Genomic DNA, 18,745 nt, shown 5'->3' on the forward strand with positions numbered 1-18,745 from the left:
TAAATTCAAGAGGACTGAAAAATTAAGTGTTCAAGTGAAAATCATTAATATTTTATGGGAATATTTTCATTGGCTGGGCAATGATGCTATATTTTAGTGTTGCTTCTGGTAATACTTTCCCTCAAAATATCAACAGATATAATTTATTGTACTTACACTAATTACTGCTAACTTTCATCTTTACAAAATTGTGTCTCTGTGTCAAATGCTTTTGTTTCTTTGTAGTTTTACTTTATAATTTTGTTGAATAATAACTCTAGTAGGAAAAGAAAAAAAAAACAGTTCCAATTCAAGATAGGGACCTAGGAAGAGCCTATAACTCATCTCACATGGACACACTGAGTCTATAGTTATCTATAGAACAATTTCCTCTGGAAAAAAAAAAAGAAACCCTAAAACCTGGTACAGTGACCTCTTCGCATGTGGTATGCAAGGGCAAAACCACATCAAAGTGGGCAGGAAAGGTGAAGGCACAATCTCACCATAAACCCCCACCCCTGACCCATAATCAGATAGGGTTTTAAAGGTTGGAGCCTCTCCCTGAGAAGCAAAGTGTTTGATCCCACATTGGGCATCGTAACGTTTAAGACTGGCACCTGAGAGATGAGACTCCCATACACCTGGCTTTGAAAACCAGGGTTTATACCTACCAGATTAATGGGGATACAGTCAACTGAAAAATGGCTCTTCAAAGACTCGTGTGCAGATTCACTTGTCCCAGGGCCCAGTACGGAAGGAGTCCTTGGCAGGTGCCCAGACTTTAAGATTAGCAAACAAATCCTTCAAATAAAGCAGTGGTCTGAAGGGCAGGTGTCTACTCTGGTGAGTGCCATGTTCCTGATCTCTCTTGGTTGTGCTATAGAGTAATAATATCTTCTGGAGGAGAGCTTTTATCCATGCCCAGGATCCTGGTTTTTATGTCTGGTGCTCCAGTTTTGCGGTTGCCACCCAGAAACACCCCTTGATCACTTGGTTCTAGAGAATGAGCAGCTTGTTTTTGTGGGTCCCACAGGACTGTAACAATCAAAGAGGCAGTTTGGCAGACCAAGACTTCCAGGGCAGAGTACAGATAGCAGACCGAATCTCACTCCCAGTCTGAGAAAGAGGCCCGTTTGCTAGTCCAAGAGCTCTGACTGGAGGGTTTGATCTGACGTTCTTAGTTTGGCACATTTATAGACATCCACAGAATTGAGTTCAGTAAACAGAGGCCAGTTGATGCAATGTTTACACTCTCCATCTGCCTTGCTTAAGCTTGCCCTTAAGAGAGGAACTTCTATTCTTGGCTGGTGCCTTGGTTTTTACAACTGCTTCTGGGGGACACCTCTACATCAACTGGCTCTGGAGGCCAGTGGAGACAATGCTCATAAATCCCACAGGATTATAACCAATAGAGAAAGAGTTCTTAAACAGCTATCACCCCCAGGGCACAGCAAGAGGTAGAGAACTAGGAGCTCAGTCTTTTTGTGAAAGAGGCCTATTAGCTTATCATCATAGCTGCAATCTGAGAAGCAGGCTTCTAATTAAACACACATTTAAGGGATGACTGTAAACCTTTCCCCGAGCCCTGAGAGGGCAGGTATTATCTATCATTCTCCCTCTTTTGTACTCCAAAGTATCAGCATCTCTTAGGAGGGAGGCCTTACATGTGTCTAGTGCCCTGATTTTTGTGGCTACAACCCAGAGGATAACCCTTCATTACCTGGCTCTGGTAGCAACTGAGCTTGAGTTCCTGAGTCCCCCAGAACTGTAATAATCAGACAGTTCTTGGGGTACCACACAGAAGACTGAAACACATCCCCATTCTGTTAAAAATGGTGACTTGCTTGTCCTGGAGCTTCAGCCCTAGGGACAGGCCTCAGGTTTGGCACCCAGCTAGAGCCTACAGAAGTGCTCTCAGGGAATGTAGGCCAGGGAATGCTATCTTTGTGCTCTCCTTCTGCCTCATTATAGCTTATGGAATCTTCAAGAAAGGAGCTTATAAATTTGCTTAGAGCCCTAATTATCACAACTACCACTCAGACAATGCCTCTAGATCACCTGGCTCTAAGGGCCAGTGGGTCTTATGTTTGTGGTCCCACTGGACTATATATATTTGCATTGTTTAAAAGCTACTGCCTAAGGGTCTGGCTTCTAAATCAGCCTGAATCTAGATGCTGACTGAGGCCCTCCCCCACTTTGGGTTGCTAACTGGTACTGGAACACCACAACTACAAGGATCTACTAGAAATAAGAAGATGCTTGGACAAACACAAAGAATTGAGAGACAACCAGAAGCTAGGGCAGGGTTGAATGTTAAAAAGTGAGAACTTTGACAAAGGGATAGGGAACATAAGAAAGTACCAAGCAGAAGTCAGTGCTAAAGAATAAAATAGCTGAACTGGAAAAAATACAAGAGGGGTTCAATACCATGAAACAGAGGAAAGGCTCAAACACAGGACAAAGAAACTCCTCAATTAGAGTAGCAATAGATAGATAGATAGATAGATAGATAGATAGATAGATAGATAGATAGAATGGAAAAACAGTGAAGCTCGATTAAGGGACTTACAGGATAAAATCAAGCAAACTAACATTTGCATGATAGGACTCCCAGAAGGAAAACAGAGAGAAAGGGGCAGAAAACTTATCTGAAGAAATAATGACTGGAAATTTCTCTGAGGAAGGAAAACACCTCCAGATCCAGGAAGCTCAGAGAATTCCTAGAAAGATGAACCCAGAAAGATGCACAGTTAGACATTACCAAATGTTTTCAAATGTAATTAAAACATCAAAAGTTAGGAACAAGGAGAAAATCTTAAGAAGACTAAGAGAAAAAATAGTTGTAACCATACAAGGAAGCAGGCCAGAAGAAATGTCACAACCAAGAACACTCCACCTAGCAAAGTTATCATTCAGAACTGGAGAGATAAAGAGCTTTCCAGACAAGCAAAAGCCAAAGGAGTTTATCACCACAAACCTGCCTTACAAGAAATGTTAAAGGGACTGTTTTAAGTAGGAAAAAAAGTGTGCTAAATAGTAACAACTTGTGAAAGTATACATTTCACTGGTAAAAATAAATATATATTGAGGGTAGTGAATTAATCATAAAGCTAGCATGACAGTTAAAAAATAAAGAGTAAAAATAACTACAATAATTAAAAGATACACACAATAAAAAAATATAAAATGTGATATCAAAAACGTAAAACAGGATGTGAAGAGAGTAAAACTGCAGAGCTTTAGAATGCATTCAAAATCAGCTTAAATCAGATTGTTATAAATTGTTATATGTGAGCCTCATGGTAAACACAAAGCAAAAACCTATAGTAGATAAGCATATACAAAATAATGAGAAAAGAATCTAGAAACACCACTAGCAAGCCATTAAACCACAAAAGGAAGTAAAAGAAGACAAAAGAAACAGAGGAATGGAAAGAAAACCACTAACAAAACAGCAAGAAGTGCATAACTATCAAATTACTTTAAATGTAAACGGACTAAATTCTCTGATCAAAAGATCGGGCAAATGGGTTAAAAATAAAAAAAAAATAAGATTCTATGTGGTACCTATAAGAGTACTCAGATATAAGAATATGCAGTCTGAAAGTGAAGGGATGAGAAAAGATATTCCATGTAAATGGAAACCAAAAGGAAATCTGGATTCGCTATATGTATATCCACAAAATAAGGTTTTTTAAAACAAAGACTATCATAAGAGGTTAAAAAAGGAGATTACATAATGATAAAAGGATCAATTCAATTAGAAGAAAAACATTTGTAGATATTTATGCATTCAGCCACAGGAGCACCTAAATATATAAAGCAAATGTTAAAACATCTGAAGGGAGAAAAAGCAATTCAATAACAGTAAGGAACTTCAATACCCACTTATATCAATGGAAAAATCAATTAGTAAAAGGAATTATAGGCCTTAACATGTCAGAACAGATGAGCTTAACAGATATTTACAGAAAATATAATTCAAAGCAACAGACTGCACCTTCTTAAAGTGTATAGTCATTCTCCAGGATAGATTAGATGTTAGGCTATAAAACAAGTCTTAACAAATTTAATAAGAGGGCACCTGGTTGGCTTAGTGGTTGAGTGTTGTCTGCCTTTGGGTCAGGTCATGATCTCAGGGTCCTAGGATCAAGTCCCACATCAGGCTCTTCACAGGGAGTCTGCCCCTATCTCTGCCTCTCTCTCTCTGTCTCTCTGTCTCTCTCTCTCTCTCTCATAACACACACACACACACACAAAACAAATAAACTCCAAATTTAATTTAATAAGATTGAAACCATATACTACATGGTCAGAAAAGATGTCTGATAAAAACAATTATAAGAAAACTGGGAAATTCACAAACAAGTGGAGATTAAATAACATGATACTGAACAACCAATATATCAAAGAAGAAATTAAAGGAAATTTAAAAATTCCTTGAGACAATGAAAATAGACCTAAAAAAAATACAAAAACTTAAGAGGGGGAATTCTTAGCAATAAATGCCTACCTCCAGAAATAAGAACAAATCTCAAGTAAACAACTAACTGTATGGGTCAAGGAACAGGAAAAAAAAGATAGAGCCCAAAGTTAGTAGAAGGAAGGAGATAACAAATCTGAAGCTATATATATAAATATATATATTAATTAAAAAGTTTGGAGTTATTTATAGGAAACAGACTAAATGACAATGGAAAAGAAAGAGCTGTTTCTTTGAAAATACAAATGAAATGGACAAACCTTTAACTAGACTCACCAAGAAAGCTCAAAAAAAAAAAAATCAGAAATGAAAGGTATGTTACAAATTAACCACAGAAATACAAAGGATCATAAAGACTACAATGAACAATTATATGCTGATAAACTGAACAACCTTGAAGAAATAGATAAAAAGACAATCTGAACAAACCAATTACTGGTAAGGAGATTGAGTCAGTAACCAAAAACTTCCAATAAGCAAAAGTCCAGGACAGAATGCTTCATTTGTGAATTCTATCAAATATTCAAAGAATTAATAACAATCCACACTCTTCCAAAAAATAGAAAAGGAGAAAAGAGCAAATTCTTCTAAACTGTTTTTACAAAGCTAGCATTACCCTGATACTTAAACCAGACAAGGATGCCACAAGAAAAGAAAATTATAAGCCGATATTCATGATAAACATAGATGTAAAAATTATCAAAAAATATTACTAAACTCTATTAATTACAATAGCCAAGACAACAGAACCTACATGTCCGGTGAAGGATGAATGGGTAAAGATGTAGCAGTATGTATGTATATATTCTCTCTCTCTTTCTCATACACACACACACAGACACACACACACACACACACACACACACACGGAATATTATTCAGCTATAATAAAGAATGAAGAATAAAATCTTGCCATTTGTGAGAACGTGGATAAGCCCTGAGGAATTTATGCTACGTGAAATATGTCAGATAGTAAAAGAGAAATGCTAATATGATCTCACTTAAATGTGGAACAAATCAAGCTAACAGCTACAAAGGCAGGGGTGGGAGGTTGAGACATGTGAGCAAAAGTATTCAAAATGTACAAATTCCCAGTTATAAAAAATGTTAGTCATAGGGATGTAATATGCAGCATGGTGACTATAATTCCTAATAGTTTCAAACTGCACATTTGAAAGTTGCTAAGAGAGCAAATCTTTAAAGTTTTTATCATGAGAAAACTTTATAATTACACGTGGCTGATGTTCACTAGCTTTACTGTGGTGATTATTCCACAATATATATAAATATAAAATATTTACATTTTAAACCTGAAACTAATATAATGTTACATGTCAGTTATACCCAATTAAAAGAAAAGAAACAGAGTATCTCAAAATAAATGAAAATGGAAACACAACATACCAAAACCAATGGGATGCTGCAAAACTAATTTGAGACAGAAGTTTATAGTGATGAAAGCACATATTAAGAAATGAGAAAGACCTGAAATGATGCTACACGGATGGAAAACTATAGACTCTATGAAAAGAGAGGCAACAGCCTAACTTTACACCTCAAGGAACTAAAAAAAGAACAAACTAAGCCCAGAGTTAGAAGGAGGAAGGAAGTAATAAAGATCATTGTAAAAGTAAATGGAAACCAGAAAAGCAATATAAAAGACTAATGAAACTAAGAGCTGTTTGTTTTGGAAAGATTAGCAAAATTTACAACTCTTAAAGGAAGACTGAGAATATGAGACTGAAGACTCAAATAAAAAGAAATTAAAACAGACACTACCAAAATAAATAGGTTCATAAAAGACTACCATGAATAATTATATGCCAACAAATTAGATAACCTGGAAGAAATGGATAATTTCCTAGAAATACAAATAGGAAGTCTGAACAGTAGCAAGTAAGGCGACTGAATCACTATCAAAAACTTCCTGACAATGGAAAACCATGACCAGATGTCTTACCTAACTGGGAAATTCTACCAAATATTTAAAGAAGAATTAATTAAGCCATTTTATGAGGCCAGCATTACCCTGATGCCAAAGCCAGATAATGATGCTACACGGATGGAAAACTATAGACTCTATGAAAAGAGAGGCAAATATTTTCAATATTAACAAACTGAATTCAGGAACTCATTAAAGGAATTATATACCATGACTAAATGGGATTTATCCCTGGGAATCAAAAATTGCTCATACTTAAATCAATGAGATATATCACATTAATAGAATAAAAGATTAAAAACATAGGATCAACTCAACAGACACAGGAAAGACATTTGAAAAAATACATCCTTTCATGATAAAACCCTCAACATGTATGATATAGAAAAAACATACCTAATGGCAATAAAGTTAAAATACAACAAACCCACAACTAACATTATAGTCAGGGAAAAATTGAAAATTTTTCCTCTAAGATCAGGAATAAGACAAGTATGCTCACCTTACCACTCTTACTCAATATAATTGGTATAAGTCCTACGTAGAGTAATCAGTCAAGACAAAGTATCCAAATAGGAGAGGAATAAGTCATTATTTGCAGATGATAGGACCTTATATATTGAAAACCCTAAAGACTCAAAGTATTGGATTTAATCAGTGAATTCAGTAAAGTTGCACAAATTAAAACCAATACATGGAAATCAGGTGCATTCTATATACTAACATACATCTGAAAAGGAAAATAAAATCGATCTCATTCACAAAAGCATCAAAAACAGTAATAAATACAGAGGAATAAGCTGAGAAGTAAAAGATCTGTATATGACTTTGCTAAAAGAAATTGAAGACAACATAAACAAATGGAAAGATATCTTGTGTTCACAGTTGCAAGAAATAATATTGTTAAAATATTCATGCTACCCAAAGCAATCTATAGATTCAGTGAAATCCTTATCCCAATCCAATGTAATTTTTCACAGAAATAGAAAAAACTATCTTGAATTTGTTTGGAACCACAGAAGACTCCAAATAGATAAAACAATCATGAAGAAAAAAACAAAATTAGAGCTATCACACTTCCTAATTTCAAACTATCTTATGACGCTATGGTAATTACAATAGCTTGGTACTGGCATAGGATAGACAGACATATGGACCCACAGAACAAAATAAAGAGCCCAGAATTAAATCCCTGCATATAAGGTCAACAAGTACTTGGTAAAAGGATCAGGGATATCCAGTGAGGAAAGGATAATCTCTTCAAGAAATGATGCTGGGAAAACTGTATAACCACATGTAGGGGGAAAAAAAAAAAAAAGGAGCCCTATCTTATACAACTCACAAGAATTGCCTCAAGGCAGACTTAAAGACTTAAATATAAGACCTGAAACTGTAAAACTCCTAGGAAAAAAACACAGGTAAGAGCCTCTCTGACATCAGTCTTGACATGATAGTTTGTGTGACACCAAAAGTACAAAACAAAACAAAAACACAAGAAAACTCCACAAAAAGCAGTAGGTGGGACTATATCAAACTTAAAATCTCCTACACTGTAAAAGAAACAATAAAATGAAAAGAGAACTATGGAATGGTAAAAAAATATTTGCAAACTATGTATTAGATAGAAGTTAATATCTAAAATTTATAAAGAACTCCTATATTTCAGTTAAAAAAATCTGATTAAAAAATGGGCAGGGGAACAGCTGAGACATTGTGTCTAAATACACAGACACAATATCCAAATGGCCAACAGGTACATGAAGAGGTGCTCAATATCACTAATCATCAGGAAAATCAAAATAAGATACTCATAATAAACAGATGTGAGGTGCTATCATTAAAAAGAAGTGTTGATGAGGATGTGGAGAAAAGGAAACCTTTGTGTACTGTTGGTGGGATATGGAGTTTCCTCAAAAAATTAAAGATAGCACTATCATAATATAGAAATTTCACTTTATTTATTCAAAGGAAATGAAATCACTATCCCCAAAAGATACCTGCACCCTTCCATTCCTTCCAGTATTATTTACAATAGGCAATATTATGGAAACAATATTAAGTGTCCAATGGATGAGTGGATAAGGAAAATGTGGTATACATACACAATGGAATGCTATTCAGCCATGAGAAAAAAATAAATCTTGCTTTGTGTGGCAACATGGGTTGATCTTAGGTCATTAATCTAAGTGAGATAGGTCAAACAGAGACAGACAATGTAGGATATCTCTTATATGTGGAATCTAAAAGAAAATGAATGCAAAAAACACAGCAGAATGGTGGTTGCTAGGGCCTGGGGCCTGAAGGAATTGGAGTGATTTTGTTTAAGGGTATATACTTGCAACTAGTAGATAAAAATCATGGAGATCTAATAAACTGTAGTACAGTGGTTATACACAATAAAACTATATTATAAACATTAAACTTGATAAAAGACTAGATCTTAATTGTTCCCACCACTGGAGAAGATAATTATGTGACATGATAGAGGTATTAGCAAGTGCCACAGTGGCAATCATACTGTGGTAGTGTAAATTTTATCAGTGTGTTGTAAACCTCAAATTTTCATGTTATATGCCAGTTATAGCCCCCAAAAAGGAGCTAAAAGTCAGATCATGCCTCTTCCTCCAATTCCTCCATTCCCTACCTTTACTCCTTTATACCCTTCATCTCCCCCTAGAATACAAATGAGGTCTTCCTACACCCATATGGTGCTTTAATACTTCGTCCTTTTCTTGCAGTTACTTGTGTTTGTCCCTGACCTCCACCAAACTGCAAAGTTCCTTAAGGTACAGGGGTTATATTATTTGTAATAGTGCCAGCATCTGGAACAGTACCTGCCAGGTAGCAGGCCCTGCATGAATGCACACATGAGTGAGTAACTTCCATGCAAAACTGGTAACAAATTGAAGTGCAGGTCTGCCATTAAATACCCCATTTGTGTAAGATTTACCAAGTTTTCACCACAAATTCACCCTATTAAAATAAGAACAAGAAGACAAAAAGGGGGAAAAAGGAGACCATGGAGAGTATAACATCTTCCAAATGGAGCTAAAAAATAATCTTAAAGGGAACCACATACTATATGCAACTTTTAACATAGCCAAAAATCTGTGTGAGCCTGAGAAACAGATAGAATGATGACTTGAGAGCCATAGGCCAAATAAATATTGGATGCTGATAAATCAACAGTATGAGAAATGGGATTTATATATATAACATAGAACAACATTTGTTATTTTAAATACTAAAAATGTTGGTTCTTTCATTGAATCTGCTGATTTTCTTTTACCTAGATGGATGGGTTAATTCAGTCAGACTCTATTTGTGATGATGTTGTATAATTAACCACTCACAATCTCAGTGGCTTTCAGAGACAAATATTTGTTGCATAGTTATACGGACTGGCTATGTTGGCTCTGCTCCAGGCTGTGGATCAGGTTCAGATCTGCTCCATGTGCCTATCCTTCTGGGTCCTAGGAAGAAAGAGCACCTGGAGCATGCTGTTCTCATAGAAAAGAATACAACCATGGAAGCATATACATGTTTATGCTCAGACATGGTACATATTCTTTCACATCTCATTAGCTAAAGTAAGCCATGAGGCCAAGCCCCACATCAATGGGTCAGGAGGTACACTCATTCTTTTCCATGGAGGGAAAGGAGGAAAGGAATATCTACTAAACAATGACACAACCCATCAAAAATATGTCTCAAACACTGTTTCACTGTTGAGCTCTTTTTTTTTTTCTTTTAATTTAATTTGGAGAAAAGTATGAATGGGAGGTGGGGCAGACGGACAAGGAGAGCAGCAGAGTCCCCACTGAGCAGGGAGCCCCATAGGGGGCTCCATCTCAAGACTGTGAGATCAAGACCAGAACCAAAATCAAGAGTCTGATGCACAAGGAACTGAGCCATCCAGGAGAGCTCCTCACTGCTGTGTTCTTAAAGGTACAGAAGGATGGCAAAGATAGAGTGGAAAAGATCTAGCTCTGATTTTTATTATATGATTTCTACAAAACCACCTACTCAGTGACAGTTAAAAGTACAACAGCAGCCCTTGTTCCAATGAATATGCTAACAAATATATCAAAGAGCAGATATCTAACGATTCGGGGTGACGCCCGAATCCTCACTGCTAATGTGAGACGAATTTTTGAGCGGGTAAAGGTCGCCCCTGAGGTGACCCGCCTACTTTGCGGGATGCCTGGGAGCCGCGATCTGCCCGGCCCCCCCCTACTCTGAAAGAGCAGACGAGCGGCGCGGTGGGCTGGCGGGCTGGGGAGGCCTCCAAGTCTTCCTATCGGGCCGGAAAAAAAAAAAAAAAAAAAAAAAAAAAAAAAGAGCAGATATCTAAATCTCTTTGAAAACTTCTAATTTATATTTTACTTTTATTCATTGACTCTGCCCCCCTAAGAAATTAATTAGTCCATGTTTGCTAAAGATAAAGCAAAACAAGTAACTAAAGTGTCAAACATTTTTGTTATTCTTGCTCATTTGACTTAAAGCACTCACCTAAAATTACTCTTGGTTGAAGGTAGTAAATAAAAGCTGCAATTACAAATTACTTAGTGACTAATACTAGTTAAACCATTATGTAATCAGAACTAATGAGGTGTGACAAATGCTTTACTGTGAGACAAACTCATTCTTTAACAAACTCTCTATTCCTAAACAAAAAACAGAATGAGGATAAAAGGAAAAACATTTTCAGCTCAAAAAGTAGAAAGAGTATAACAAACCCAAAGAATGATTAATTTTATCAATCAAGATTGAAGAGAACGAATAGATTAAAACTATTAGAACATTTAATAAAAATTATTCAAATATTTTAAAAATAAAATTGATAAATTGAAGGGCTGCTTTTTTGGCAGGAAGGGGCTAAGCAACTCTGTACTAATCAAATTGTAGGAAAGGGGAGATTATTTCCTTGTGCTAAAAAATTAGCAAGGTAAAAAGAGTTGTTACTAATAAACCCACTTATTTTAAAATTTCAGATGTGGGAAGTTATGCACATCGTAGGCCCCAGTCTATTAGCACAGAATTCACAATATTATTCATCTCTTCTATCATTGCCTTAGAACTTTAATTTTAGTAAGTTACTGTCATTATTTAAGCATTAACTTTTCTTTGTATTAGCAGGCAAAGTTTCCATTCTTTATAAAAACAGGATATATTACACTTTATCTAATTATTAAAAAAAAAATCTGTTCAACACTACAGAAATCACACAAAAATCCAATAAATAAAATCATCTTATGGTTTCATCCTGTCATTCTACAAATGAAGAAGATAAGCCAGGAAGATAAAGTAACTGAGATAACTCTAGTCTCTTCCTGGTCTATTTTTGTAAGCACTGCATAGTCTCTCGCCAGACACGAGGCCAAGAAATTATCCTAAACATTTTGTAAAATATTAGCCTGTCTGGTTCCAAGTGTTTCTGACCATTAGATATAAAAACTAAAGTACAGAGAGACCAAGTATGTTGACAATTAGACATCTTTGCCACATTCTCCTAAACAGGAGAAAACCAAACCTATCCTCAAGCATCAGAACACCCTCATTTTACCTTTAAATTACTGAAAGTACGTACTAAAAAGCCAGCTTTCTTGAGTTGTGAAGGCCTTTTCCCTCTTATCTCCCAGGATTAAAGTACCTATAATTACATGGACAGAAGAGTGGTCTCTGGACCTGTTTTGTGGAAGATAAATCATATTATTTATCCAGTTTCAGACCTGGTGCCAGAATTTGCAAGGTCTGTGTATTTGCAGATTTCAAGTGCCAATGAGAGCTTAATGAATGGTACTGGGGGATATGGCAAATGACAGCTCTTTCCAGTCAGCTAATTTAGGAGATGCAGCCTTAAGAGCTTTAGGATTATAAAGTAGAAAAATAAGGCTTTATGGACAGGAATGGGGGGCAGGGAGAACCTATTTAGCTGATCCTGTTTCCCCAGAGTTCCAGTTCTACTCCCCAATAAATTACTGAATCCTTATGCTGCAAAAGAAGAATTAAAACTAATTTTTCATATTTTTATTTGGAAACAAATATTTCAACAGTGATCTATATCATCTCTTAAAGAACTCACTTAATTTACCTTGACTGGACAAACAACCCTGTCTTCCATTAGGATATATAAACTGCAAGGCATTTCAGACAAAATAAAAACCCTCAGTGATTTTTAAGAGTAGTAACAACCTGAGAATTCAGAGTAAATAGTCTGTAGTGAAAAGACACTGAGTCACATTTTCATTAAGATTTGCTAACACACTACCTTAAAAAACAGGAATAAACTTGAAGAAAAATGAGCAATCTAAGAATTATCAGACATGAAAATTATTGCCTAAAACAGTAGAACAGATAATGCAAAAAAACAAAACCAGTATCATGAAAATAAGATTATTAATAAACATTCCTTTTATATTTCATTCTAAGTGATTCTTGAATTATATACTATAATCTCATATCAAGTGGTTTGTTTCTGTACTATTATGTTTCATTGATCTTTCTGCATACTAGTACTAATGCCTTACTCCTAATATGTCATTTTATAGTACATGCAGTTATTTGGAAAAAGAAGTTTTCCCTTCATTAATAAACATTAAAAAAATTTTTAAAAGATTTATGAGTGAGAGCATGTGGGAGGAAGCAAGAGCAGGGGAGGGGCAAAGTGAGAGGGAAAAGGAAAAGCAGACCCCTGCTGAGCACAAAGCCCAACAGAGCGCTCAATCTCAGGATAACCCTGAGATCATGACCTGAGCCAAGGTCAGACACTTAACTGACTGAGCCATGTGGACAGCCCTAAAAGTCTTACTTCTGTCTAACTTATTTCTATACTTTAGGATTAAGTGGTTAAATTCCGCATTTAAAATCTCATCAGAATTTTTTATTGCACTTAAATTTTTAAATCATATTAAAATATAAAATATAAAATACAAGGGTCCCTGTGTGGCTCCATCAGTTAAATATCTGCCTTCAGCTCAGGTCCATGATCCCAGGGTCCTGGAAACAAGCCCCCACACAGGACTCCCTACTCAGTGGGGAGTCTGTTTCTCCCTCTGCCCCTCCCCCTGCTAGTGTACGTTTTCTTGGTCTCAAATGATAAAATCTTTAAAAAAAAAAAGGTTATTTGATAAGTGAAGTCTTTTACTAACCTATATCAAGTTGAACTCACATTATTAAAAAATGAATGAGTTTTTATTTCCTTGAAATTTCAGTACCCATTAAGATGATATTTTATCTCCTGCAAATAATTAAGTTTTACTTAACACTTATATAGTGCTATGTATGACATTGAGTACTTTTCAAATATTACCTCACTGTAAAGTACAGTTTCTTACTTCTTCCATTTGAGAAATGAGAGAACTGAGGCATAAGATAGTTACATAGTTCTTGTAAGTGGTTGAGCCAGGACTGAATGCTGAGATACGGATGCAGATTTTATACTCTTAAAACTATTCTTAGATTCTTACTAATAAATGCTTCTTACCTAAGTATTCTTCTGAAATTTTGCATATATTTTCCTTAGTAAGATCAGTCTATAATCTTTTTTTAAAGATTACTTATTTGAGAGAGAGAGAGAGAGAGAGAGAGAGAGAGAGCAAGCACTGGTACAGTGAGGCGGGGAGGGAGAGGGAGAAGCAGACTCCCAACTGAGCAGAGAGCCCAACTTGGAACTCCATCCCAGGACCCTGACATCATGACCCAAGCTGAAGGAGACACTTAACTAAAGGAGCCACCCAGGCGCCCCAGGATATAAATCTCTCTCATGCTATATAAACTTGTTTGGTTGGAAACCAGTAGAACAGGGCAAAAGTGAGTCACTTGTAAGATTATGTCAAGAAAACACGGCAGCTTCTCCACTGGACTCTGTCCCAGATCATTCACTATGAGGAAACTAGCTTCCATGTCCTAAGGAGACTCAGGTAGCTGTGGAGAGGCTTAAAAGAACCAAAACTCCCACTTCAATAGCTGAAAGGAATGGACACCTGTTAACCTTCATATGAGGAAGCTTGGAAGTATCTATAGCCTTCAGATAACTGCAGTACCAGTAAAGAGATTGCCTATAACCTCTTGGGAGAGCCTGAACCAGACTCACCAGGGTAAGCCACTTGCGGATTCTCAGCTTTTAGACAATGTATTCGATAATACAGGCTTGTTGCTTTAAACTGCAGAATTTTAGGGTAATTTGTTATGCAGTAGTAGACAATAAGGAAACTTCTTATTATATTTCAGTATCATAAAATCCACTGTTTCTCAAAGGTTGACTAGAAGTGCCAGGTGAAATCTGATGCTATGGGAAGACAAGTTCAATAAACTTTTAGAATTTTATAGGACACAATTAATTTAGATTATTTAAATTTCTTCCTGCACATAATTTTTTTTTTATTTTCTAAGAAGATAGCCCATTTCTCATACATTTTAAATATGGTGATATAAAATCTAAACTCTCTTCTGTATGGGGTATTTTAATATTTGGCTTATATATATATTTTTTTTTCCTTTTTAAATCTCACCAGTGACTTTTATAGTTGTAAGTGAAAAAAAATGATGGATTTATCCAGGATACTGTTTTGAAGGTTTTGTGTTCTATTTAATTGCTTGCTTCATCCTTATTAATTCCTCTTCCCCTTTATTATCAATATCCCAGGAGTATTGGTAATGCAATAATTTTATCAGGGCTATTTTTATGTCTTAAATTTCACTCTTGGTTTTTCTTTTCAAGTAGTATTTTAACTAGAATTTTACAATTAATTTTTTTTATTTGATAACTTTTAAATGGTTCATTTGGCCTTTTATTGTTTCATTATACTGAATAGGGTCAAAGAATGCAGAATCTATGGTTATATTTCTTGTGAATTTATTAAGATTGATGTTGCCACCTACTACATATCCAATTTTTGAAAATTATCTGTGTATAAATAAAAACAATGGTATTGTCTTGCTATTTAGTATAAAATTTTCGTTTGCGGTGCTACTGAAAATCTTTAAAACATCATTTGTTTCCATGATTCATTGATTTCCGTAAGAAATAAAATCTTACACTGTGAAAAAATATCCATTTGTAACACACTTTAATGCTACTACTGTGGGCAGCCCCAGTGGCGCAGCAGTTTAGTGCCACCTGCAGCCTGGGGTGTGATCCTGGAGACCCAGGATCAAGTCTCACATCAGGCTTCCTGCATGGAGCCTGCTTCTTCCTCTGCCTGTGTCTCTGCCTCTCTCTCTCTCTCTCTCTCTCCCCCTCTCTCTCCCCCCCTCTCTCTCTCGTCTCTCTCTGTGTTTCTATGAATAAATAAAAAAAAAACCCAAAATCTAAAAAAAAATACTACTACTACTACTATTACTACTACTTCGTCTTACACCTGTCTTTAGACTTTCACCTGCTTTTATATGTAAGTAGATATGTGTGTGTAGAGGGTATATGTATTAAATACAGTTTAAATTACCGATTGTGACAAATTTTTGAGCAGCAGTTTGTTTTCCAACTACTTTATAAATACTTAATTTCACACAGTTAACACTTATTTTTAGTATATCTTTGATATCTAGAGTTAAGAATATAAATCTACTTACTATATTATCTTCATAAAAGAACATTTCAATCCTTTTCTAAGTAAATAATATGTAAATGAAGGTAATATATGCATATAAAATAGTAATGGATCTTTAATAAATTATAATGTATACAAGTTTTGGAATTCATGATAGGATTTTTTTTTACAAAAAATACAGTATTGGAAAAGATTCTCATTCATATTTTCATACACTTTTAATAAAAATAAATATTCCAGAAACTAATATCCTCATGTCCAAAAGAATTAACTTATGAGTAGCTTGATAATAAAATGAAATATCTTCAGAGGGTCCAGCTTAAGATGGTGACATAGGAGGACCTTAATTCATTTCCTCCCATGAAAATAACAAATAAGTACAAGAGTACAAATACAACTAAGTAAAGAGTAATTTCCTCTGTAAGAAATCCAAAAAGTAGCTGAGCTACTTCTATACGATCAAGCTAACAAGAAAAAAACCCCATGTTGAAATGGATACAACAGGCTGAGACACAATCTAACCATAAACTCCAATATCAGTGCAGCAACCCACAATCATGAGGGACATAGATGCAAAAATTTTCAACAAAATATTAAACTGAATACAACAACACATGAAAAAGATAACACACCATGATTAAATGGGGTTTATTCCAGGAACACAAGAGTTATTTCATCAGCAAATCAGTCAATGTGAAACACAACATTAATAAGTAAAAAGAATATCATCTCAATAGATGGAGAAAAAAACATTTGACAAAATTCAACATCCATTTATGATAAAAGGTTTAACAAAGTGGGTATAGAGGAAATGTACCCAACATCATAAAGGCTGTATAGAACAAGCCCCCAGCTAACATCATACCTAATGGAGAAATGCTGAATTTATTTTCCTCTAAGATCACAAATAAGACAAGGATGTCCACTCTCACCACTTTTATCCAACAGAGTAATGGAATTCCGTACCAGAGCAACAATGAAAGAAAAAGAAATAAAGGAATGCAAATTAGGAAGGAAGAAGCAAAACTATCATTATTTACAGATGATATATGACACAGAAAACTCTAAAACTTCATCAAAAAACTGTTAGAATAAACAACATTTAGTAAAGTTGCAGAATACAAAATCAGTATACAGAAATATGGTATTTCTATTCAATAGTAATGAACTATCACAAAGAGAAGCTAAGAAGATCCCATTTATAGTTGCATCAAAAATAATAAAATACCACAGAATAAATTTAACCAAAAAGGCAAAAGATCTGGATGCTGAAAAGTATAAGACATTAGTGAAAGAAAGGCAAGAAAATCAAATGGAAAGACATTTCGTGCAACAGAACTGTTAAAATGTCCATACTACACAAAGTAATGTATAGATTCAATACAATCCCTATGAATATTCCAATGGCTTTTTCAACAGAAATGGAGCAAATCCTAAAATTTGTAATGGAACAACTACAGAGAACCAAAGCAATCTTGAGAAAGAAAAACAAACCTGGAAGCATCAATGTCTTTGATTTCAAATTGTATTACAAAACTATAGTAATCCAAACAGTAGGGTACTGGCAAAAACAAAACAAAACAAACAAAAAACTAGACACAGATCAATGGAACAGACAGAATAGAATGCCTCCCTCTCCCCCAAAAACCACATGCAGATATGGTTAATTAATCTTCAACAATGGAGCCAAGAACACACAATGGGGAAAGGCCAGTCTCTGCAAATAAATTGTGTTGGGAAAACTACAGCTACAAGCAAAAAAAGAAAAACTGAATCACTAAATTATACCATATACAAAAGTAACTCAAAATGGATTAAAATTGGGACACCTGGGTATCTCAGTTGGTTAAGCATCTGCCTTCAGCTCAGGACATGATCTAAGGGTCCTGGGATGGAGCCCCTCATCAGGTTTTCTGCTAAGCAGGGAGTCTGCTTCTCCCCCCACCCCCCCACACCTCACTCCACTCATGCTCTCGATAAGTAAAATCTTTTTAAAAATGGATTAAAATCGAAAACATAAGTCTAGAAAGTATAAAACTTCTGGAAGACAACACGGGTGGTAAACTCCTTCACACAGGTCTTAGTGATGGTTTTTTGGATCTGACACCATAAAGTAAAGACAAAAGCAAAAATAAACAGTGGGATTACATCAAACTAAAAAGCTTCTGCACAGCAAAGTGAAAGGCAAATAGCAAACAGGAGAAAATATTTACATAGTACATATTTAATAAGGGTTTAATATCCAAAATCAATTTAAAAAGTACAACCCAGGGTCACCTGGTTGGCTCAGTCAGTTAAGTGTCTCCCTTTGGCTCAAGTCATGATCTCAGAGTCATGGGATCAAGTCCCACATGGGGCTCTCTGCTCAGTGGGGAGTCTGCTTCTCCCTCTCTCTCTATACCTCCCCCTGCTCAAATAAATAAAATCCTTAAAAAAAAAAAAAAGAAGTACAATCCAATTTAAAAAGGGGCAGTAGTTTAGACTATCTTTCCTAAGAATATATCCAGATGGTTAACAGGTACATAAAAAAGAACTTATCATCACTTATTATCAGGGAAATGCAAATCAAACCACAATGAGACACACCTGTTAGTATGGCTATTATCAAAAATATAAGAAATAACAAGTGTTGGGCACCTGGATGGCTCAGTCAGTTGAGCATCTAACACTTGGTTTCAGCTGAGGTCACGATCTTAGAGTTGTGGGATCAAGCCCCGTGTCAGGCTCCACACTCAGTGTGGAATCTGCTTGAGATTCTCTTTCTTTCCCTCTGCCCCTTGCCCTGCTCAT

General features: G+C 35.5%; 1 protein-coding gene and 1 non-coding gene across 5 annotated transcripts in view; one reads left to right on the forward strand and one right to left on the reverse strand.

Moving 5' to 3' along the window:
• The window catches only part of MANEA (mannosidase endo-alpha), a 64,031-nt gene that overhangs the window by 10,744 nt on the left and 34,542 nt on the right, over positions 1-18,745 (reverse strand). The gene's annotated exons all lie outside the window — the stretch shown is intronic.
• On the forward strand, positions 10,476-10,629 carry LOC121475468. The gene has a single exon (XR_005983763.1). It is a non-coding gene; the product is annotated as a U12 minor spliceosomal RNA (small nuclear RNA).

The sequence above is a fragment of the Vulpes lagopus genome, chromosome 1, assembly GCF_018345385.1.
Source record: "Vulpes lagopus strain Blue_001 chromosome 1, ASM1834538v1, whole genome shotgun sequence".
NCBI classification, from domain to species: Eukaryota; Metazoa; Chordata; class Mammalia; order Carnivora; family Canidae; genus Vulpes; species Vulpes lagopus.